The sequence below is a fragment of the Lactuca saligna genome, chromosome 5 (genome assembly GCF_052625555.1).
Source record: "Lactuca saligna cultivar CGN05327 chromosome 5, ASM5262555v1, whole genome shotgun sequence".
Lineage (NCBI taxonomy): Eukaryota > Viridiplantae > Streptophyta > Magnoliopsida > Asterales > Asteraceae > Lactuca > Lactuca saligna.
In genome coordinates this window covers 255612041-255637494 of record NC_136421.1, presented here as the reverse complement: position 1 = coordinate 255637494, position 25454 = coordinate 255612041, and the positions used below count along the sequence as shown (strand labels likewise).

Here is a 25454-nt window from a genome sequence, read left to right as displayed (position 1 = left end):
AACTAACAAGTCTTAGAATTACTAAACTAACACATTGATCGACAAATTTCTTGACACTTATTGTTTGATGTGTACCAGATCGTTGATACATACACTAAAACTTAAAAAGGAATACTAACTTCTCATTCCTAATACTTGTACTGTTACCATTTGTTTCCTCTAGCAACTTGCTATGGGTAGACATCTTTTAATCATTTTAGTGGTTTCCAAAAAAAAAAAATACTACCAGAAGCGAGTGAGGCAACGGCCAAATGTCCACAAATTCAACTTATATTAATGTATAGTACATATTAGTTAAAATTTTTGGTATATACCAACCAAATTTGTTAGTAGCTAAATTAATTGGTACCAAGTATACTTGGTATGATATTGGTAGCTAAAATCTTATACCAATTATAGTTGGTACGGTATACGGTTTGGAGAAAAAAAAAAAAACTTGGTAGCGTACCAATTCCACCCCTAATAAGAACCCAATAATAAGAAGGAAGCAGAAGCTATGTTTAAACAAATCTGTGTATCATATGATGTATGTCTCACTTCCTTTCTCCATATATCTCTGTATGACGTATTTTCCGTTAATTGCTCAAATTCTTATGATGTGAATTCTTAATTGGGTGTTTGGTAGTTTTTATGTAGATTGAAATACATGATCTTCATTTGCAATCAACTAAGTATAAGTTCATTTGCTGATGTGAACCATTTGGATTAAGTTTTATTGTTGTTATTGGATTTTGATTAAAATATTGTGTAGCAAAATTGGTTTTTGATGAAATTATCTAAAATACAATATTTCTACCTTCTAATTGATTAGGTTTTCATACTGGATTGGAAATTATGTGATAGAATAATTCAAATTCCTTCTAATTTCTATAAAAGAACATTTTTTATGTTTGTGAATTGTGAAATTAGAACGCTGATTTTAGTCGATGAGTATTTTTGGAACAACTAAAATTTTATAAATGTAAACTAATAACTATCAAAATCGTTTTAATTCAAACGATATTCCATTTTCTTCACTTGTTTCTCTTTCGAAATATATTGAAGGAACTAAGTTACTGATATATATTGGTTTATAACAGGGTTGATTTTCTTTTTATTTTTCTCTATTAATTTCTCTTTTTTTACTATTTATTATAAGTACCCATCTAATCAAATTGATCTCTTTAAAAAAAACAAATCTACGATGATAATTGGTATAATACTGGAAAAGGTGCTCATCTTACACTAAAGCGTGCAAAAAATGGAAAAATATATGATAAGCGGACAATACAAAAAAAGACGTAAGTACCCTTTCGAGAAGATGTGATAAAGGTGTTGGCTTTCAAATTACTGAAAATGAAATTCAAAAATGCAATCCAAATTTGCAAAAAAGAAATGAAATTGTTGAAATTAATTCATTTAAAAATTAATTAAACAATGGGTGACCTCCTCTTTCTGCTCCTTTTGGGTGACTTAAAACTTAAAAGGTGTGCAAGTATTTTGTTGGAGCAAACAGAGTAACAAGTGTGTATATATATATATATATATATATATATATATATATATATATATATATATATATATATATATATATATATATATATATATATATATATATATATATATATATATATATATATATATATATATATATATATATATATATATATATATATATATATATAGGAGTAGGATCAAATGAGAACAAAAAAAAGTTGAGAACGCGAGAACAAAGTATATTCATTTGCGATTCCATATATTTATTTGTGGAGAAATGATAAATTTTTACGCATTTAATTTCAACTGAAGAGAAAAAACATATTCATGTTGATTATACGTAAAAATTTATAATTTCTCTACAAATGAATACACGATATCAGAAATGAATATATTTGTTCTCGCGTTCTCAACCTTTTAAGTGTTCTCATTTGATTATATATATATATATATATATATATATATATATATATATATATATATATATATATATATATATATGGTTAAATTGGTTTATTATTATATAACTTTTGTGATTTTTTTGTCTGTGTAGGAGGGATTCTACCAAGGAGACTACAGTGTATATCGACAAAATTATTAAAATTTGAGAAGTGACATTTGTTCATGGTGTAGATATTCAGGTAATATCTTTTAACTATTTTATATATATGATTTATGTAGTGACTGCTATGAGGGAATCATGGATCGAATGGAATGAGTCATTCCTTCTGATGGAATGGAATGGAGTGAGTCATTCCGTTTGATGGAATGGAATGGAATGAGTCATTCCATCTGATGGAATGGAATAAAACTATTACAATTTTAACTTTGGATATAGAAATAAATACATTTAGTTACTTTTTTTAATTTGCATGAAGGTTTGTTTTACCAGGAAATAGAATATATGGAAAATATGAATTTGAAAAGAAATTAGAAAGAGCTAGACTTGTAGAAAATTATAAATCGTGAACTTACAACGCATCATGATTTTCCTAGAAGTTTCATATATGTATTTTAATTTTTTCACCAAATATTTGTTATGCATATTTTGTGTTGATGATGGTGATTGCAGTGAGATAATGTTGGTGGTTGTTGATGATGTTGGGATTCAAGCAAATGATTCTGATTATAGTTCGAATGCAAGACTCTTGGGTTTGATGTACTCATAAGTACACAACCAATGAACCAATTAGTAAAGTAAGTCCCCGTAATAAGGATGAATACAATAATGGAAAGGGATCTAAAGGTTGAATAAGACCTCTTTTAACCTTTAAACTTTCTTGATGTATATCCAATTTTTGTAATTATGTTATGTAAAGTCTTAGTTATGACTATATAGAACTTGGCGAATTTGACTTTATGGACATATCTTAATATCTTTTTTGTGTGAAATGAAGCATGACAAGTGAACTACAAAGTAAAGTGGCATGAATTTAAATTTAGAATATATTTGGATATTAACTTATCTTTTTTTTTTTTTTTGGTTATTTTTATGTTTTTTTATTTAATAATAGACATCCCTTCCAGGTTTGTAGTTCTTATTATAAAAAAATATCAAATTGTATAGAAAATAACTATGTACTTTGCTTTAAATACCAATTCAAACAATGTATTTTAGTTTGTACCCTCATTAATTCATATTTTTAGCCTTTAACCAATAACAAAAAAAAGTTTTATTAACACGTAATAAAAATGTAAGTACGACTCTATTTTTAGTTACATATTAGCATTTTTGGTAAAAAAAAATTTACCAATGTAAGTATGTCCTGATTGTAAGTATGTCCTGATTGTGATTTAAAACTTAAAGTATATTATGTACTTTTGGTAAAAGAAGGAAAGTTGTTTGTTCAAAGGTAAATTTGTCATTTATAGTCCAAATATATGCATAAGGAACAATCAATGTCGTAAATATGAGGTTAAGGTACTAGGAATGTGTTTTATAAGTGTAAGGTAAACGAGGAGTTGATCTAAGTTACGGTTTAAATTTAATTTAAAAAAATGTTATATTAAAATAGCTATTAAAGATTGTCATAATATTTATAACCTAAACTAATATTTATTTATGCCAAATAAAAAACTATTGAACATAATAGCTGTTAATCAAAAAAAGACAATTGTTGATATGATTAGTTAAATTTGAAAATTTTAAACTAAAAATACATTGGATTTTTATTTTTAACTAAAGATAATAACACACTTTCATAAATTTTAAACTAAAAATATTATATTAAAATAGCTATTTAAAGATTGTCATAATATTTATAACCTAAACTAATATTTATTTATGCCAAATAAAAAATTATTGAACATAATAGTTGTTAATCAAAAGAAGACAATTGTTGATATGATTAGTTAATTTTGAAAATTTTAAACTAAAAATACATTGGATTTTTATTTTTAACTAAACATAATAACACACTTTCCTATGCAACCCACAACAATCAAATATTTTAACTTTTAACCTAAAAGACATAACATGCATTCTCATTTTAAACTCAAATTGCATCGTACTTATATTTGTAAATCAAGTCAACAACAAACTTTTATATTAAACCATACATTAACATGTTTTTACAACCGAAAACAAAATACATTGTAGATATACTTTAACGAGAAAGATACTTGACGGTTCTTTAGAATAGAACATGTACTAATAAAAAACTAATAGCCGAAAGGGAATTAACCACCCCTGAAAAAAAACTAATCACCGAGAGGAAATTACTCACCAACTGTCAAAAGTAATGAATCATTTAAAGAGAACTAATTGAACCAATCAATAACTACATGTTAGAATTGATGAAAGATGAAGTGAAAACATATCTAAGTTCAATTTTTTTATGTGAGACAGAGTTACCAGATTGTTTTGAGAAATTAGTCTACTCTCTAGATGTGTTGAACGGTTTTAAGTCATCTAGAATTTTCAACCGTAAACTTACACTAAAAACATATGTTTTAGTCATGTTACTTCATAATATCGATCAAACCAAAATACATGCAATGGTACTAGATTACAGATTGTTAGACTTGGAAGACATGTCCTTGAAGCCCGAATCACATTTGGTAGATTCTTTAACGAGACTACTTATATACCTTATATAAAGTTAGATCCGTCTGATAAAAGAATCTCATTCCGTTTTCAGCAGATGCAATTCCCAATAGTTGTTTGTTTCTCTATGACCATTATCAAATGTCGGATTATACTTGTATAATGTTATCTTCACGCAAGGTCACTTATATGTAGTTGTTTCTTGTATCACAAGTAAAAAAACGTTTTATGATACTCATATGTGACAACGGAAGTAGTTCAACTAATAAAAAAAAATATTGTCTACAAAGAGGACCTCCAATGATTATAAATATTTACCGATTTCATTGTATTTTCTAGACATTTTAATATTACCAATAATTGTATTTTTTTTAACAATTGTGCAACATTTTTATACCTTTATATGTACTTTTTTTACGCGTTTCCCGCGTTTTACGTGGGTTATAATCTAGTTAATTTATAAATTACAATATTTTATTATTATTTATGTTTTAAAAAATGCAATCCTAATTCCTAACTTTTTTGTTTATGCAGACAACACTAATTACTCTTCAAAATCATTTCGAAAATACATATATTTAATATTATTTGAACAATTTCTTTGTATTTGTGAATTAAGATTGTGTTTTTATTATACTTTGAAAGTTTATTTAAGTGGTGTAATCTTTAGTTAATTTATTTACTTATTTTTATTTTAAATGGGTTATCCTAGGTTTAACCTATTTATTTAATATGTTGATTTGAGAATTATATTAACGAGTCAACCCAGACAACCCATTTATCTGAAATGTTGTGTTGGGTTGGAATTATCCACCTATTTAAATAAAAATGTTAGGTTAGATTGAAATCTTTAATCCAATTAATAAATGGGTTGAACCCGAACCCGAGTTGACCCATTACCAGCTCTAATATGAGGTGACATCTTTACTATTGAGGCTAATCGGAGTGGATTCGGCATCGACTTCGGCAATCTCAGCAAATATCGGGCCGAGTCTGAGGCATGCCGAGCTCGGCTCGACAACTCGGTAATGTTTTACCGATCAAAGAGAAAATGTTTTTTTTACCCATTAACTCAAATTCATTTTCTCAAAAAATACTTTCTTTTCAAAAAAAAAAAAACACCCAATTCCAAAAATATAATCTTTTTTCAAAATTTCAAAATTTAAACCATCAATCTTCAAATATAAATATCATCATCCTCATTCTTCATCTCATTCTTCGTCTTCTTAATTTAAGTCTCATAACTTTTTTTATTTTTCATATTCTTCAAAACCTCACGCTAATGGCTTGAGTGGTTCGTTTTTGGTTCCCTGAAGAAGAGATATTGTTGGCTCGTTCATGGGTTGATGTTATAGAAGATCCAATTCGCATTAACCTCCCTACGGTAACTTTTTGGAGGAGTGTCACCGAAAAATACAACCGTAAAGCCCCAGTCCCTCGAGGTAAAGAAGAAATCTACTCCAAATGGAAACACACAAACACAATGTAACGACCCAATTTTCAAAAGAAAATTTTCATTTTTAATTAGTCAAAAACAACTTCCAATATGTCATAAAATCTTAAGAACATTTGTTTTCAAATTCATATCATCAACAAAATTATTCTAAACATCAGAGTGTCCCATAAAAACGTCCGAGAAAGAGTGCATGTCGCGTCATCAAGCCTTGCCCTTGCTCTTAGGCTCAGATCTACTTGAAACAAATCCACAAACTGTAAGGTAATGCTTAATGAGTTCCCCAGAGCATACCTCACACAATCCACATAATCACATAATCATATTAGCTATAGAAGCTACATAAACCACATAATACATGCATACAAACATATAAGGAAGCCATGGAAACCCCCCAGGGTCTTACACCTAGTGCCACTGGAACCCCCACATGATCTTAACTAACTGTCATGGGAACCCCCACACGATCTTTACAACCAAGAGATGACATACAAACCACACAAACAAATATTCTAGAATGCCATGGAAACCCTCTAAGGTCTTACATATGAGTGCATCGGACCCCCCCCCCCCCCCCCCGATGTCTTTCATGCACGTAGCACAAATAAGTAGCATATCACATATCACATAACCAACTAATCAAAACTCATAACAATAATGAGCCGACCTTGGTGCCTTCGACCCATTGGTATGTTGATGAGACTCACCTCTCGTGAATGTTGAACTGACAAGATAAGATCAGATAAGTCCCACGCATTGCTCTAACTCAACTGTCTATAATCATCATGTGATTAACTTGTCAAAATCCCAAAATACCATAAATGTCCTCAAAGTCAACCCTGGTCAAAGTCAAGGTCAACAGTCGATGTTGACCTCATCTCGTCGAGTAAATCCAGCAACTCGTCGAGTTAGCTGAGTAACTCATCAACTCGCCGAGTTACCTATGTAACTCATCGAGTTCCCTAGTGTCCAGAATACCGAAAAATCATCCAGACCGAAAACTCTAATCTTTCACCGAAATCACTCAGAACCTCGAAAACGGGTAAACCCTATTCAACTCGTCGAGTTGGCTAAGGAACCTGACGAGTCCCTTCAGTTCTTTTTTTGTTCAGACATTTTTAAGCTACCCCAAAGCTCCAAATTGCAGATCTAGCCTCCTAGGGTATGGTTTCCACGTAAAGTTGCAAACTTTATGTGCATGCAAGCTCTTAATGCCAAAATCAAGCTAAAGGAGGGGTTTAAGCCAAAGAAAAGGACCAAAGCTTGATAAATTCAACAACTTTATAACTTTAAGGACTTAGAGGAGTCCATATATGAAGTTACAACTCCAGATCTTACCCAACACCCGAAATGCTTCACAAATATACTAAACATGACCTTAAATCCAAGAAAAAGGGGATCTAATGCTAGAATGATCAAGGTAACAGCTTGTTACCTTCAAATGGATGCCCAAACGTTGTAGATACTGGATCTACAATCTCCTTCTCGTTCCAAGCTTCTCAACCTTCAAACTTCTTCAAAAAAAATGCACCAAAAGCACTCTCTTAGCCTCTCAAGCACAAGGAAGCAACAAAGAACGACTAGTGTTTCTCCTCTGGGTAATGAAGTGGTAAGGTAGGCCATAATAGGTGGATTAAATCCTTTATATAGGGTGCAAACCCTAAAAATTAAGGTTTTCCTTTACGGCGCCTACTCGTCGAGTCGGGACCTTCCGACTCGTCGAGTAGGATCTAAATCCCGCGTCCTCATAATTGACTTCTACTCGACGAGTTGGAGCTCCCCAAGTCACCGAGTTCCAACACAAAACCCTAAAACTTAAGAAAAAATAAATGATACCTGGAACAGGTGTTACACGTAGTTACAACTCAGTTTAACAATGTGTTTCGTAGGGTGATGCATGAAGCTAGAAATGGTGAAAATGAAAACTAGAGAATGCTCCTGAGGCTTACCATGTTGAAATTAACAAAGTTCCGAAGTTTGTTGAGTTATTGGCAAATTGTAAGGCAATCCCCAAATTTTGCTCAAATTTAAACTCATTTTCTTTTAATTTAAGTTTTTTTTCAATGTGTTATGTGTTTTAAGTTTAAGTGTGTATTAGTTTAATTTCAAGTATGTTATGTTTTTTAAGTTTAAGTGTGTATTATTTTAATTTCAAATGTGTTTTGTTTTTTAAGTGTAAGCGTGTGATTTTTTTTTATTTTAATGAAATTTTAGTTTTGAAAAAATAGTATGTTTGAAATGTTTATTTTTTAAATTAATTAATTTAAAAAACAAAAGTATCATGGCAAGTGTGACAATATGTGCCATGTGATGACAAAAATTTAAAGGAGTGTGATCAATCTGACGTAGCTTCTACGTTGACCGTGACAAATGTGACACCACTCCCTCTAGCCTAAGCCCTACCACAAAGTCACGGTTTCTTGTCACACCCATAACCTTAGGATCTTGATTGATCTATTATCTATATATCTATGTTAAGGGATGTTGACGATCTTTGAAAAATAAAAATACATGAGCTTCAAAAATCAAGAAATTGACCATTAGAAAGATTTTTTAAAATTAGTAATACATAAATGTTCAAATCTTGGTCACTCGTTGCTCTTTAATCATCTTGATAGATCTAGTTTTCATATATCTAAATATTATTAATAGAGAACATTTAATTCTAAACGAAAGAAATCAGGGTCATTGGTTGCATTTCAATCTTATATTTTCCACCATTGAATTATTTGTTGACATCATCATTTGTCAAGCCTTTTATCTTTTTTATCCACCAATTTTATGAATAGTATTTTAACGATTTAAATTACGAAATTCTATAAATGACAATTAAATCTTACGAAAAATAAAATATGAATTCTATTAATGACAATTAAATCTAACAAAAAAATAAAATGGAAAAAAATACCCCGCCCCACGCCTCATTATCAATACCCCTACGCTCTCCCCCTAATCTCTTCACATAATCTATATAACCTAAGTTTTGTACTGGAGAAGAAAATGGGAGATAGAAGATCTAAAATGTAACACTCTAAATTTTCAAATATATATTTTTTTCATTTTTAAATCCACACAAAACATAGTTTAACATTTCTCATACTCAATTTATAAATTGTTTCAAACACAAGACATGAAAACCGTTGTCAAATATCCCAGAATCCTCAAAACACAAATCAACCAGCTGGTGTGTACAATCTTGTCGGCGCCTTCCTGCAATCCTGAAATGTACCTGAAACACATATCACACAACACTGTAAGCTTGAAGTTTAGTGAGTTCCCCAAAATACCACACATAAATAATTAGCCTCTCATGGCTATATCTTGATAAGGACCCTTCGGGCAAGTGTCTCAGTGAAGTGCATTTATCTCAATAAAGGTACAGAATAATATACACCATAAATCACAAAGACAAAATGCATAATGTCACATATCTCAGTATAAGCACATAAGACCCTCCGGTCAATAATGCAGATAAGACCCTCCGGTCGCACAGTAATTACCACTCAGGTAAGTATAGTGAGAAGACTCACCTTGTAAGTAAAGCAAAGTATGTCTCGCACTTGGACTGTCGGTCTAGACTCTGCCTATCACATATCGCAACCATCTCTAATTAATAATTGATATTAACAACCCCCAAAGATGCTAGGCTAATTCATCTTCTAAATCTTAGAAGGGTAAAATACCATTTTACCCCTTCATGGTCTCTAAAGTCCATAACTTGACCAAATCCTAAAAGTCAACACTCAAGTCAACAGTCCATGTTAAGTCAACTCGTCGAGTGCATCTATGTGACTCATCGAGTTCCTTTTGTTCTCAGAAAACCGGGAAAGTTCGCGTCAACTCGCCGAGTTGTCTCGCCAACTCGTCGAGCTTGGACGGTGTCAAGAATACCAAGTAAAACCCTAACCAACTCATCGAGTTCACCCTTTTCTCATTCGGATGCTTTTAAGCGAACCCAAGGCTCCAAACTATAGATATACTCTTTTAGGGATGAGATACCACATAAAGATGCAAGCTTTACGTCCCTGCATGGAATCTAGGGGCTAACTTGCCAAAAAAAGGCTCAACAAGGGGTTTATGTCACAACTAGAAAATTTTGGGCCAAACCTAGTCTAAGGAGTCTTGAATACAAGTATATCCACAATGTAAGATATAACCATATTGCAATAAAACATTTGAAAGTCATATGAGCATTAAGTCACATGATTGAAATCACAACTAATAGTAAATACATAAAGTTGGAGAATTTAGGGTTCTAGCCACACATGACTAGAACAAAACACAAATCTAGAAATTAGATTTAAAGTCTTACAAATTGAAATCCAAACTACATCCAAGTGATTCCAAGTATTAATTGCCTTCCAAATCTTCCAGAAAATCGCCCCCCAAAATCGACCTTTTTTTCTAATGGAACATGTTGCCCATTTTTAGAAAGAAGAAAAATTGTTTTTTCACGACCATGTTTACACGACCCGTGTAAATTAACACTACCATTTACACAGCCCTTGTAAATACAAAAGTATACTGCGCAATTTGGTCAGACCTTCAAAGTACAATGCTCAAGAGTTTTTGTTTACACCGACCATGTAAACACAAGGCTTCCATTTACACGACCGTGTAAATCTTTGAAAAGCCAAAATCTTTAATTCTTTGATATCTTCCTCCTCAGTGCTCTGCAAGTCCCGAAATTTTGTCCGCAACTCTTATTTACCTCCTCAAACAAGATCCTACCTCCAAAAGTCCCTGAAATATCACAAAAATGTGTGAATGAAATTGCCTCATGAAAAATCCTGAAAAACATGCAAAATGCATGAGTTTAAGCCTATATGCAATGCACTTTTATTAAATAAAGCTACAAAATGGGTGCATAAAATGCACCTAACAAATCTCCCCAAGCTTGAACCTTTATTGTCCCTAAGAAAGTACACGAAAAATTTAGACCGGAGAAAATAAAATAAAATAAAAGAAACAAAAATCAAAATCAAAACTTTTGAACTTAATGCAATAACAAAAACAAATATGAAAAAGATCCAACCTAATTAACCTCGTTTTTGTAACATAGTTGAGAATGTATCTGTCGTGCATCGAGTCAACTTGGCATTAGTCTCAAAATATTATATAACAATAGAAATAAGACTTTGGCCGCTCCCTAATGCAACTCAACAGAATCAAAGATCACAACACTTGTTCCCCTTTAAAAAAACATCAAGTCAATTCATGGAGCAAATTATGATCTTACTCTCGTGAAAATGTATGTGAAAAAAATATGCTCAATCATCTTTGTTTTACAAAATATAACAATGACCGACTCCAGCTATTTGTTGATTAACAATAATCTTTTTCTAAGAATTCCCTAAAATTTACCCAGATTGGTTACCAATTTCAAACCACTTACACTAGTCAAAGTAATTAACAATTAGTCCCAATGTCATAAGTTCAAGTCCAAGTCTAAAGGAATCTTTTGGCAACCAAACATTTTTTCTAAACATATTATTTAATTAAACTATAAACACAAATATATACAAACTATATAATTACATTTTCCTACAAATAAAGCTCATGGCTTTCTTTGAAATCCATGTAACGAGCTTCCAACCAACACATCCAGACCAGATGACCTTAGTGTGCTGGATTAAAAAAATCCTCCGGGTTTACTTGCTCGAACCTCAAAGGCCACATATTAGCTTTATTTGAATATATATATATATATATATATATATATATATATATATATATATATATATATATATATATATATATATATATAAGTTCATGACTTTCTATGGAACACGTGTAGCAAACTTTCAACCCAACCAGTCCCAAACAATTCAGCTTTTGACGATTAGGTGTAGAACACCCCTCGGAGTTTACTCATTCGAATCCCAAATGTCACAGATGAACTTATATATATATATATATATATATATATATATATATATATATATATATATATATATATATATATATATATATAACACTCTTATCAATTTATATACTTGGCCTGTCTCTTTATATTTTTCGTCATTGATTTTTCTATTGTGGGACATCTCACGGTCTATTATTGTGAGAGGCTTCTATATATTTTTTTCGGGGGACTGAAGTCAACACGCAAAGACCCGTAAGTATAGTTAGAAATTATGTCCCTAATCAAAATATATAAAAGGGAATGAGTAGAAAGGACTTTTTAGAGCGTTGGAAGGCTCAGGACACTGAAATTTTATATTCTTTTTATTCTTTCTTGAATTTGGCATTTTGGGTCAAATGAACACTTACTACTCATAAGACCGGTCACATCTCCCAAAGATTAACTCATACATGTCGTTATGCTCCGATGTTGACAACCTTTTCATTTTCTGTTTTGCACAAGTAGCTTCGGGAGGTGTGTTCGTGTGTGATTAGCTTGCTTTGAGATTTTCAATAAAAAGAGCAAGTCTAATCTCAAGGCATACGACTCATTTACAAGCTCAACTGTTTTGAGAAGATTTGGCTGCTTGGGATTGGATCAAAATAAACATAGAATAAAATATTTTTGAATTTTTTTAAATGAATGCAATGCAAAAATTGAGATGCAAAATGCAAAAAATATTAAAAATAGAATAGAAAGAAAATACTTTTGGTTTTGAAAAATCTTAGATGCAGAAAATGAGAGCAAAATAAAAAGAATATATAAAAATAAAATGAAAAAGGAAAAATTATGCAATATGTACAAAAATGCAACCTACATGTAACATGATCTATTTGCATGTATGGATGCCCCTCCCCAAGCTTAATGTAGCATCATCGTTGATGCTGAAGAGAGGCATAGCCGGCCTATTGAGAGCCGGGCGGCGGAAGATGTGGTAGGAATTGTGGAGGGTAAGAGGGCTTATAATCAGTAGGATAATATGGGGCCACTGGGGTTGGATGATGATGGTTGTTGTTGCGGTGGAAGGACAAGTACACGATGGAGATCGCTCATCAAGTGATGCATGTTGCGATTGTGTTGCTCTTGAGCGGCCCATCGCTGATGAAATTCGTGTTGAAATAGTGTCTAAGGCTGCAACTATATTAGGCAAGTATTTGACCCGATTGTGCATGGTCTTTTTGGGTTGCCTTCACCATAGCAACTTGATAGGATGATTTATTAAGAGAGAGTAAATATTGTTAGTATATTATGAGAATAATATAAAGAATAATATATAGTTATTTGATTAATATAAGTCATAGATTAATTAGTATTAATTTGGTGACTTAAGGATATTAATTAAATAAGAGGGTATAAACTGTCAATTGTTTGATAGTTACACTTTAGACTGTAAATCCTTATTGGATAGAGGATGGACGAATTCTAGGGCTTGGGATAGCCTCAAATTCATCCAAGGGTTATCCAAAGTAAGGATTAGGATCACCTAAAGTCTAAGTTATCCAATTAGGGTTTAAGCTGTAACCCTTAAGGAGTCTACAAGTATAAATAGACCTTATGGGATAGAGAATTCGGTACCCATCTAAAGTAAAGATACTCTGGTTGAATTCCTCCCCTCTCCTCTCTCCCAAATCATCCTCCTTGCTATTTGGTGTTTGTAAGCCATTAGAGGAGTGACATTTGTGACTCTAGAAGCTCCAAGACAACAAGATCAACAAGGAATTCAAAGGTATGATTCTAGATCTGTTTTAACATTGTTATTACACCTAAATAGTCATTAGAAGTCTTGGATTCAAAGCATGTTTGATTAGAAAGCCTAGATCCAAGCATTAGGGTTTTGCATGCGCACATAGGAAAGTTCTTATGGCTAAAACCCATCAGTGGTATCAGAGCCTAGCTTGGTTTTCATTGAATTGTTGCTTGATTGTATGAAACTAAACTGAAAATTTCGATTTTCATGTTTCTGAGTCATGGACTCGGCGAGTTCCAAAGTGGACTCGGTGAGTAGGCCTGACTCGGCGGGTCCCTTTGTGTACTCGGCAAGTTCGAGCTTCAGGATTAGCCAAAAACGGGATTTTTTCATGTTTATCTTATGGAAACTTACCTTAATCATATTAGATCAACCCTAATCCGATTTTGTGATATATATGACTATATTTTTGATCTAATTGAAGATTATCAATTAATAAAATATTTGATTTCCTTATATGATAATTATTAATCAAATATGGATAATTATGTGATTTGATTATTTGTTATTTGATCCTTTATGTTTTAAATGTATAAAACTTGTCCTCAAGTTTTGAAATTTATGTTTTGTGATTAAAAGTTTAATTTAGACAATTTAAATTTCAAACCCTAGAATTTTACAAGTTTAAAATACAACCCTATACTAATATAATATTACAAGATTAATATATATATATATATATATATATATATATATATATATATATATATATAACTTAAATTCTAGTCTTACCGTTAGTAGGCCTCATTCACGAAGCCGGTCTATAAGGTGGGTATAAGGTTGCGGCCTATAAAATGGCACTTACACACCCACCGCTCGCTTGATTGGTGGAGGGTCGTTAGCCAAACGGGTAGGATAGGGCAACCTCATCCTCTCATTAAAAGTATAATAAGAAATACAAAGTAACTACATGTTTTCTTAAAATTTCCCAATCTTAGTTACTTTAGGAAAAGTGAATTGATGCAATCCCATGAAATTACACTTTGCACCTTGCTAAGAAGTTAGTGGAGCGTGTGTGGTTTACCGGCACACTAATTGGTTCTAAGCAAAGGTGGCAAAGGGTGATTCATTGTTTATCATAGTTCGATGGAGCGTGTGTGGTTTACCGACACATCGAATAGGTGATCGTTACAATGAAGGCACCACGTTAATTTGCATGGTAATTCACACCCGCTTTGTGATCCTCGGTATCCCAATCACAAACAAGAGGGGCATATCGAGATTTAAACATGCCATTGAAAAGTTTCAATGAATCTCATCCGAACCTAGGAATTCTCAATAGATTTAGGACTTCAAGTTATGTTTTTCATGGTGGAGAATTAGTGAATCGTCATTCACTTACCTTCAAATTGTTTGCATATTAGATTACGGCATCCCTTTTCTAATGTGTAAATATTGTTGTTGGATCCTAGCCCTAATTCTTCTTATTGGGTGATAATTAGGGATTCACATTCTAATCTATCTTTGTCCTTTCTATTTGTAGATGTCGAATGCTAACAATGCTGCTGCGAGTTCTTTCACTTTGATGAGCCTTTGTCAAAAGGTCACCTTTGATGGAACGAACTTTAGTGAATGGATAAGATACATTCGCACGATTGCTCGCTATGAGGATAAGGATTATGTCCTCGATGAGAAGATCGAGAAAATCAACCCCGAAATCGCTACTCCTGCCGAAATCACCGCTTTCGAAACTTACGAGTGTGATGCAACGAAAGTGCATTGCATCATGATCGCGACTATGAACTCCGAATTCCAAAAGTCCTACGAGGACATGTATCCGTACGAAATGCATCAAGACTTATTGGAGAGATACCATCAAAACGCGAGACAAGAGCGTTATGAGATTTTCACGAACATGATTTCTGCTAAGATGGGTCATGGAGAATCTCTTACCGTGCACTTGCAAAAGATGCAAAGGTATGTCGACCGCCTTCGCAAGTTAAATGTTGACTTTGGGGAAGACTTGGCGATCGATATGGTGCTTCACTCTTTGCCTCCGAGCTACAATCAATTTAGGATGACCTATCACATGAACAAAGAAGAGGTCACCCTAAGCAAACTCCAAGGTCTCTTGAGGGTCGCTGAGAGCAACTTCAAGGACAAGTATGTTGCACCAACTCCCAATCCGCCCGCTGCTCCTGTCTTGGCAATTGGACAATGAAAGGGAATGAAGAGGAAGGCTTCATCAAATAACTATCGAAAGGTTAAAGCCTGAGATGGTGCCTCTTCTAGTGGGACCAAAGTTGATCCCGCTAAGCCCTGCTCTAACCCGAAGGAGGCAGAGTGCCACCACTGCCACAAGATAGGACATTGGAAGAGAAGTTGCCCGGAGTACCTGCAAGCCATCAAGGAAAGAAAGATCAAGCCATCTTTTGCAGGTATATATACAATTAAATCTAATGATTCCCACAATACTTCTTGGGTTCTTGATACCGGTTGTGGTTATCACATTTGTTCTAATGTGCAGGGACTAAGAAGAAGTAGAGACGTGGAGCATGGAAGAATAAATCTAATCATGGGGAACAGAAGATCGTCGCCTGTGACCAAGATTGGAGTGTATTCTTTAGTGCTTACGAATAGTTTATCTTTAGATTTGAACAATTGTTGCTATTCGCCAGAAATGGCTAGAAACATTATTTCTTTTCATGGTTTGTTTAGACAAGGTTTTAGATTTTCTTTTAATAATGAGAATGGTTCTATTTTAGCTTATCCAAATGGTGTCTTTTACTTTGAAGCTATACCATGTAATGGAATTTATGAAACTGTTATGATTGTTGATAACTTAGAAAATGATGTTTTGTACTTGGATTCTTCCAATAGTATGGATAAAGCATCCTTATGGCATTGTTGTCTTGGACATGTCAACAAGAAACGCATAGCCCAACTCCAAAAGGATGGAGTGTTGGAGTCATTCGACCTTAGGGAAGATGACACATGTGAGTCCTGTTTACTTGGAAAGATGACTAAGTCACCCTTCGCTGGTACATGCGAGAGGGGTGAGGGTCTATTTGACCTCATACATACCGATGTGTGTGGACCATTTAGATCTACCACGAAGGATGGTAACCGCTTCTACGTGACTTTTACCGATGACTATAGTAGATATGGGTATATCTACTTAATCAAGCAAAAGTCAGAAACTTTTGAAAAGTTCAAAGAGTTCAAGAATGAAGTGGAGAATCAATTGGGCAGGAAGATCAAGATGCTTCGATCCGATCGAGGAGGAGAGTACCTAAGTCTTGAATTCCACTATTATCTCAAGGAGTGTGGAATAGTTTCACAATTGACGCCACCTAGGACACCACAATTGAATGGTGTGGCAGAAAGGCGTAATCGAACCTTGTTGGACATGGTTCGCTCTATGATGAGTCGTGCTTCGCTATCTATCTCTTTTTGGGGGTATGGCTTAGAGACTGCCGCCCATATCCTTAACCGAGTCCCTACTAAGAAGGTTGCCAAAACACCTCACGAGATGTGGACGGGGAAAGCTCCTTCGTTAGCACATATCAAGGTTTGGGGTTGCGAGGCTTTCGTAAGACGAGATACTCACGACAAGCTCGAACCTCGTAGTGAGCGATGTATTTTCATCGGCTACCCGCAGAAATCCTTTGGATATCTCTTATATAAACCGAAGGACAATGTTGTCTTTGTTGCGAGGAGAGGAGTTTTCCGAGAGCGAGAACTCATACAGTGGGAGGCAAAATGATCTTGAAGAGATTCAAGAGTCGATAGATTAAGGAACCTCAACCGCTGGCGCTCAACCCGAGGAGGAAACTCTGGTTGAACCAATTGACATATCATTACCTTTTAGATGTTCCGAAAGAGTTAGGTTTCAACCCAGTTATATGGTTTTCATGTTACTACCAAAGGGGACACGTATATTAGTGATAGTAGACTAATAAACCTTGATGAACCTAATAGCTATAAGGAAGCCATGGCAGGCCCGGAGTCTGCGAAATGGAAAGAGGCAATGGATAGCGAGATCCAATCCATGTATGATAACAAAGTTTGGAATTTGGTTGATAATGTGCCTGGACGTAAGACCGTTGGGTGCAAATGGATCTTCAAGAAGAAGACCGACGTGGATGGAAAAGTACACACGTTTAAAGCGCGACTAGTTGCGAAGGGCTTTACTCAAACTCCCGGAGTTGACTATGAAGAGACCTTCTCACCAGTTGCGAAGATAAAATCTATTAGAGTGATGCTAGCTATTACCGCATTTCATGATTATGAGATTTGGCAAATGGATGTCAAGACCGCTTTCCTTAATGGAAAGTTGGCTGAGGATGTTTACATGGCTCAGCCAGAGGGGTTTGTGGATCCGAAGCATCCGAATAGAGTGTGTAAGCTTGATAAGTCCATTTATGGACTAAAGCAAGCATCTCGCAGATGGAATCTTTGCTTCGATGAGAAAGTCAAAGAGTTTGGATTTGTACAAAGCGAAGATGAGTCATGTGTATATGTCAAAGCCAGTGGGAGTGTAGTAAGCTTTCTCGTTCTATATGTCGATGACATATTACTCATAGGAAACGACGTCTCGACTCTGCAGGAGGTTAAGTCCTGGCTCGGGAAGTGCTTCGCTATGAAGGACCTCGGAGAGGCTTCCTATATTTTGGGAATAAGGATAGTAAGAGAAAGAAGTAAGAGACTAATAGGACTTAGCCAGAACACTTACTTAGAAAAGGTACTAAAACGTTTTAGTATGGAAAACTCAAAAAAGGGAGAATTACTGATACAAAGCAATGCCAAGTTGAGTAAGACTCAAAGTCCGAGTACCGAAGCCGAGATAGCTGAAATGAGCCGAGTTCCATACGCTTCCGCAGTTGGCTCAATCATGTACGCTATGACTTGTACTCGCCCTGATGTAGCCTTTGCTTTGAGCATGGTTAGTAGATATCAAGGGAATCCAGGCAGAGCCCATTGGGTTGCAGTGAAGAATATCCTTAAGTACCTTCGGAGGACGAAGGAATGGTTCTTAGTCCTTGGAGGGAGTGATGACTTGAAGGTGCGAGGGTATAGTGACGCCAGTTTTCAGACCGACAGGGACAACTACCGTTCGCAGTCGGGCTGGGTCTTTACCCTGAATGGAGGAGCAGTAACTTGGAAGAGTTCCAAGCAGGAAACCGTAGCTAATTCAACGTGCGAATCAGAGTACATCGCAGCAAGCGAAGCGTCGAAGGAGGCAATATGGCTAAAGAACTTCATTGGAGATCTTGGAGTTGTACCTGCCATAAAGGAGCCCATGGAGATTTTCTATGATAATGAGGGAGCGGTTGCCTTGACCAAGGAACCGAGAGATCATGGTAGATCACGACATATCGACAGAAAATATCACTTTATTAGACATCGTGTAGAAGAAGGACAACTCGTAGTGAAGAGAATATCATCGGAAGATAACCCAGCAGATCCGCTTACGAAGGGACTGAGTAGGGTTAAGCATTTGCAGCATGCTAGGAGTATTGGGTTGAAGGATGATATTAGCATAGATTAGATAGTATTAGAAACGTGTAATAGATAAATGTAATTAACATTTGATGATTAAATAAAGGAGTTTTATTTATAAGTAATGTTACTATCTTATGTTAATTGTTTAACCATTGTTTCACTTTGCATGTTTTGACTTCCATAATAATTGAGTTTATTAAGAATAATTGAATTGTTCAAATAGTCCACAATCGTTCATATGTTGGAAGTAGATATGAATGAAGATTGTCATGAATAGGTATGTAGAGTGTCTAAATGGTGTTAGACATAGCAAAAGATTGCTGCAACGTTCATGAGTGCTTATGAACTAGGTTTAAGCATTGGAACAAACCCGCGCTTGCTGGAATCACCTTATGGAATTTGATAGTAATTGGGTGATCGCAAGACGATAATATCATATAGTCTTAAAACCTAGATATATGGTTTGTTATTGGTTAATTGATTGTACATTGATAATGCGAAAATGCATTGGTAACTCGATGTTATAAAACACATTGTTGTGTGTAGTTGGTTAATGAATAAGTAAATGCATATAAGTCAAAGTTTATTTGTAACTTTTATCCTAAGAAGGAAAAAGCGATATCTCGGCCGCTCGATGATTTGATTTGACTTATGTGCAGGGCCCGGTCAGAACTGAATTGATGTGTTCGATTAAGTTCTATGTCAAATAAATCGGAGATCGAGAAACCAAATGCTAGACTAACTATTCCATAGTATTGTCGACATGATATCTAACAGAGGACTGTACGATCCCTTATCTAAAGGACAAGATTGATTAGATCAGAGTTTGACAGCGTCTTTGAGAGATACGATTGCAAATCGGAATGTACCTGCGTATATAGTTACTAGACTTATCCAAGTGGGAGACTATTGGAATAGTGTCTAAGGCTACAACTATATTAGGCAAGTATTTGACCCGATTGTGCATGGTCTTTTTGGGTTGCCTTCACCATAGCAACTTGATAGGATGATTTATTAAGAGAGAGTAAATATTGTTAGTATATTATGAGAATAATATAAAGAATAATATATAGTTATTTGATTAATATAAGTCATAGATTAATTAGTATTAATTTGGTGACTTAAGGATATTAATTAAATAAGAGGGTATAAACTGTCAATTGTTTGATAGTTACACTTTAGACTGTAAATCCTTATTGGATAGAGGATGGACGAATTCTAGGGCTTGGGATAGCCTCAAATTCGTCCAAGGGTTATCCAAAGTAAGGATTAGGATCACTTAAAGTCTAAGTTATCCAATTAGGGTTTAAGATGTAACCCTTAAGGAGTCTACAAGTATAAATAGACCCTATGGGATAGAGAATTTGGTACCCATCTAAAGTAAAGATACTCTGGTTGAATTCCTCCCCTCTCCTCTCTCCCAAATCATCCTCCTTGCTATTTGGTGTTTGTAATCCATTAGAGGAGTGACAATTGTGACTCTAGAAGCTACAAGACAACAAGATCAACAAGGAATTCAAAGGTATGATTCTAGATCTGTTTTAACATTGTTATTACACCTAAATAGTCATTAGAAGTCTTGGATTCAAAGCATGTTTGATTAGAAAGCCTAGATCCAAGCATTAGGGTTTTGCATGCGCACATAGGAAAGTTCTTATGGCTAAAACCCATCAATTCGGCCCACCACAGCTCCTGCTGGGCCCAACGCTCATCCTGAAGATTACAATAGTCTTGAAACTCGGAGGTGTGTTCAACAACACCTATATAAATCTCGCCTACCTTCTGCTGAAGACTCGTGTAATGGTGGTCCAATCATGCAAACTCGCCCATGTAAATGTTGTGTTCAGGAAAAGGAATGGGGCGAGACGAGCTGGAGGCACCTACAGTTGGAGCAGGGGGGTGAGGAGTGGTGGTTGGAGGTCTACGGGCTGCAGTAACACCCAAGTTGGACTGGAGGCACCAATTTGTAGATGAGATGTCATTGGCCAAAGTGAGTATCTTCTTATTTCGGTTGTCAATACGTAGATACTTTTTACCATCTACGGTCCAATGAACATCCCCGTTGGGATTATGGTGAAAGAGGTGCATAGTCTCCATAACATCAATAGATAAACGAGTATGGCCCGGGATTATGTCAGTGGGGTTGTTGGGTAGGTGGGGACCAAGATGTTCAGCTATAATTGAGACCATTCCTCTACAATGAAGCTGGCCACCATTGTTCATGGAGTTTCTGAGCGTTTTTTGGATTACCCAACACCCGAAATAAGGAACTTCCTCGGGCTTTGGATCATGCACCATAGGACTTCCAATTCCTTCTTGTTTGCTTTGCTAATCTATTTTTGAGTGAACAAGAGACAAGCAAAGATCCAGTGGGTCACCTTAAGGAACAGATGTATAATACTAGGAGCCTTTGTCGAGCCTGATTGTAACTCGTCTTTACAAGAGATGCTTGTCCAAAATCCTCCGCAGCTTTTCTCAAATATGACATTTTTTCTACCTTTTTTCGTACACACATCCCTTTTTGCTTTAGGAGCACCAATAATGTGACAAAGGGTATCAACATGAATCCGATGTGATTGGTTGAGTAGACGAAATATGAGGATGTGTGTTTGGTACTCAAAGGTGATGGAAGACAAGAGTTCCAACATAGGCGTTTGGTAACTCACTGCATGGAGATTCAAGAGACCTTCCCAACCTATGTTCTTCAAAATTTTGTGGACTCCCTTGTAGATGTGAAGGTCCTTAAGGGCTTGGATATCCACAATTTTTTGAGTCCCTTTTACCCTTCGAATAAGGCTTGAGTATAAAATTTCTTGTGGATTGGACTAAAAATAAGACCAAGTTCATAGGGGTTTTCCATGGGACCTTGGTCTTGTTCATCATGAGTTTTTTGACCACCCATATTAAAGGTCCCAACTCTTGCCATTTTGCCACGGGATGACATTGTCCAATGAACTTAACAATTTTTTTTCACACAATGTAGCACAAATGAACAAGTGTGAACACTAAAGCATGCACAAAAACTAAAAATTGCCCAAAAAACGTGGTCTTAATATTATGCACAAAGAAAGGGGCTTGGAACAATTATACCAAATTTGTGCTTGTAAATAGTGTTAGGGTGATGTCGAATGCTTCCCCAAGCTTATCCTACAAGAAATTACAAGAATTAGCTCGAAATTGTGAAACCCAAAAATTATAGGGTTTGCTCAAAAACCCCAGAATCTGCCATTAGAGGGTGAAATTGAGATGAAAGACAAAGAAATGGAAGAAAAGTGAAGAATTTCATACACTGGAGCTTCATTTATGGAGCAAAATTGAGGAAGATGGAATGTTTTGGTTGATTTTTTCGAAGGGGGCAGTAGTGAGAAGAAAAATCACAAGTTTTTGTTAAAAGAAAGTGAAGAAAAATCAGATTTTGCTATTTAAAAATCACAACCTTGTATTTGCGTTTACATGGGCCGTGTAAATGAAAGAATAAAGTTTACACGGTCGTGTAAATGAAAGATCTGAAATGCACTGGACTGAACGATTACACGGGCCATATAAATGATAGGCAAAAATATACATGGTCGTGTAAATCTTTGAGAAGGCAAAAAAAATATCAATTTTTCGTTTTTTTCAAATTGCAATCCGCTAATCCGCTACTGCCCGGAAAATGATTTTTTAACCTCTTTGAACACGAAAAACAACTTGAAAGCTTTAAAACGAAATGAGAAATGAAAGAAAAGACAAAAATACCTCCGGTGGAATTTTTTAAAGGGTCTGGTGGAATTTTTTATCCCAAATCTTGTGCTTGTTCCACCGGTGGAAGGGGCTTGCCTTTGGTTGTAGGTGGCGTGGACTTCATTTCATCAATCCTCATATGCTTCTTGTCATCAATAAACTCCAAAACCTCCAGCAACTCGTTATTTATAACGAATTCCTTTGCAAGTTCTTTGGCTTTGTTCCTGTCTCGTTTTCGTGACAAAACTAACTCTAGAAATTCATTTTTAGACAAGTTTAAACCTTTTTAGTTGAGGGTTGGATCATATCCACAAGATTGACATATTGAACCTCGAAAGGAAACTTTTTTTCTTCATGAATATTGAAGTTGATAACTTTACCATCAAATTCCATAGTTAAATTTCCATTTTAGACGTCAATTTTTGTTTTAGAAGTTTTAAGAAAAGGTCTACCCAAAAGTATGGAACTTGAACTTAGAGGGTCTGTTGGATTAGGTGTCTAAGCTCATAACTATTTTGGTATGTACTTGACCCGATTACGAGCATAGTCCATTTGGGTTGCATTCACCATAGCAACTATAGGATGAATTAAGGAGAAAGAGGATTATTTATGGTTAATTAATATATTATATGAATAATATATTAAAGGAGAAATCATATTGTTTAATTAATATTAGTCAAGAATTAATTAAGAATTAGTTTTGTGACTAAAAGACATTAATTAAATAAAGGAGATTAGAATTGTCAATTGTGTGATAGTTGAATATTGGGCTAATGGACTCCATAAAAGTTGGAGTGGACGAAATCTATGGGGAAACCCATGAGAATTCGTCCAAGGCCTCTAAGGAGGGAGTCCATGGGCTGCTTAGGGCCTAAGCAGTCAGATTAGGGTTTCCTGGTTGAAAACCCTAATACTCTAAGTATAAAAGGAACCCTTAGCAAGCCAAAAATGTCCCTAACCTTCTAATAGAAACCCTATGATGTTTTTGGTGCCTCCTCCCTCTCTTCTTGTTCATCTTGTTGCATATGGTGTTTGTGACTCCATTAGAGGTGCAACATTTGAGACACTCGGCTTTCAGAAGTCAATTACAAGAAGGATTTAGATTGTTATTGCAATTTAACAATCAAGGTAAGATCTAAACTCCATTCTTTTGCCAATTTCGATTATTGTATGCTAGATCTAGGGTTTATTGTTTTGGTATTCAATGTTGTATGTTTAATTAGAAAAACCTAGATCAAAGCAATTAGGGTTGCATGAACACCATATGAATGATGTTATGCTCAAAGTCCATCAGTGGTATCAGAGCCTAGGTCGTTTTTCTAGTTGAATAGATGCAAAAGTGAACTGCCAAAGGATCAAAAAGTCAAATTTTTGTTGTCTGTGCCGCCATCTCGGCGAGCCCATTAGTGGACTTGGCAAGTTTCCTGAACTCGGCAAGTCCATCATTGGACTCGACAAGTCCAGGGTGCTCTTGACAGGATTTTCGAGTTTTTGACCAGATTTTGTTGAGGATAATTGCAAAAACTCATTTTTCTTTCCAAAATCCAAATTTTTAAGTTTGGATTGGTTATCCTCATAAAAATTGATGGATTTGGTTAAATATGGATAATATTGTATTATTATTAGTCAAATATTTTACCTAGTAAGTTTGAAAAGTTTCAATTTACACTCTTTAAGTTTTATAGTTTAAATTTGAACTTTAAAAGTTTTAGTTTATGAAATTTAAATAGTTAAACCCTAATATTTTGAAAGGTTTCAAAATTTATCCTCAAGTTTTGGAATTTAAAATTTAATTAAAAGGTATTAATTTTGAAATATTAAATTCTAAGACCCTAGTATTTTGAAACATTCAAATTACACCCTTATGGTTTTATTAATTTAATTAAGAGATTAATTAAAAGAGATAATTAATAAATCCATAAGTATATGGTTTAAATTAATCAAATTAAAAGTCTAATTTATTAATTAAACCTCATAGTATTTTAAAAGTGTAAAATAGACCCTTATACTATATAGAGTTAAAGGTTTAATATTATATATGTACAAGTAAAATATCAGTCTTACCATTAGTATGCCTCATTCATGAAGTTGGTCTCTAAGTGGTGTTTAAGGAAATTGCCTATAAAATGGCGGTTGAATGGGTATCCACTCTTACCCACCGCAGTCTTGACTGCTGGAGGGTCGTTTGCCGAACAGGTAGGATATTACACAACCTTCTATTATAAGTATAATGAAATACGAAGTAACTAAACACTTTTATAAATTCCCAAATCTTAGTTACTTTAGAGAAAATGTGGAATTTGTGCTAATCCATGAAATTACACATTGCACCTTTGTTGGTTGATTAGTGGAGCGTGTGTGGTTAACCGACACACTAATATGGGACCAATGAAGGATGATGATGGGTAGCTTGATGTTTATCATAGATCAATGGAGCATGTGTGGTTAATCGGCACATTGATTAGGTGATTTGTAACATCGAGAGTACCAAGCCAATTTGCATGGTTATCCACAACTAGTTTGTCATCCTCGGCATCCTAGTCACAAATGAAGGGCACAATCGAGATTTAAATATGCCATTGAAAAGTTCAGTGAATCTCAAATGATCTAGGAGTTTCAAATCATTTAAAACATAAATTTCCTTTTCGTTTTTCATGGG

The 25454-nt window shown here is 34.6% G+C and overlaps 1 long non-coding RNA gene across 1 annotated transcript; it reads left to right on the top strand.

Moving 5' to 3' along the window:
- Positions 1 to 2029: 2029 nt before the first annotated feature.
- On the top strand, positions 2030 to 2898 carry LOC144998868 (uncharacterized). Its single transcript, XR_013660461.1, has 2 exons — positions 2030 to 2117; positions 2549 to 2898. It is a non-coding gene; the product is annotated as an uncharacterized LOC144998868 (long non-coding RNA).
- The last annotated feature ends 22556 nt before the right edge of the window (positions 2899 to 25454 follow it).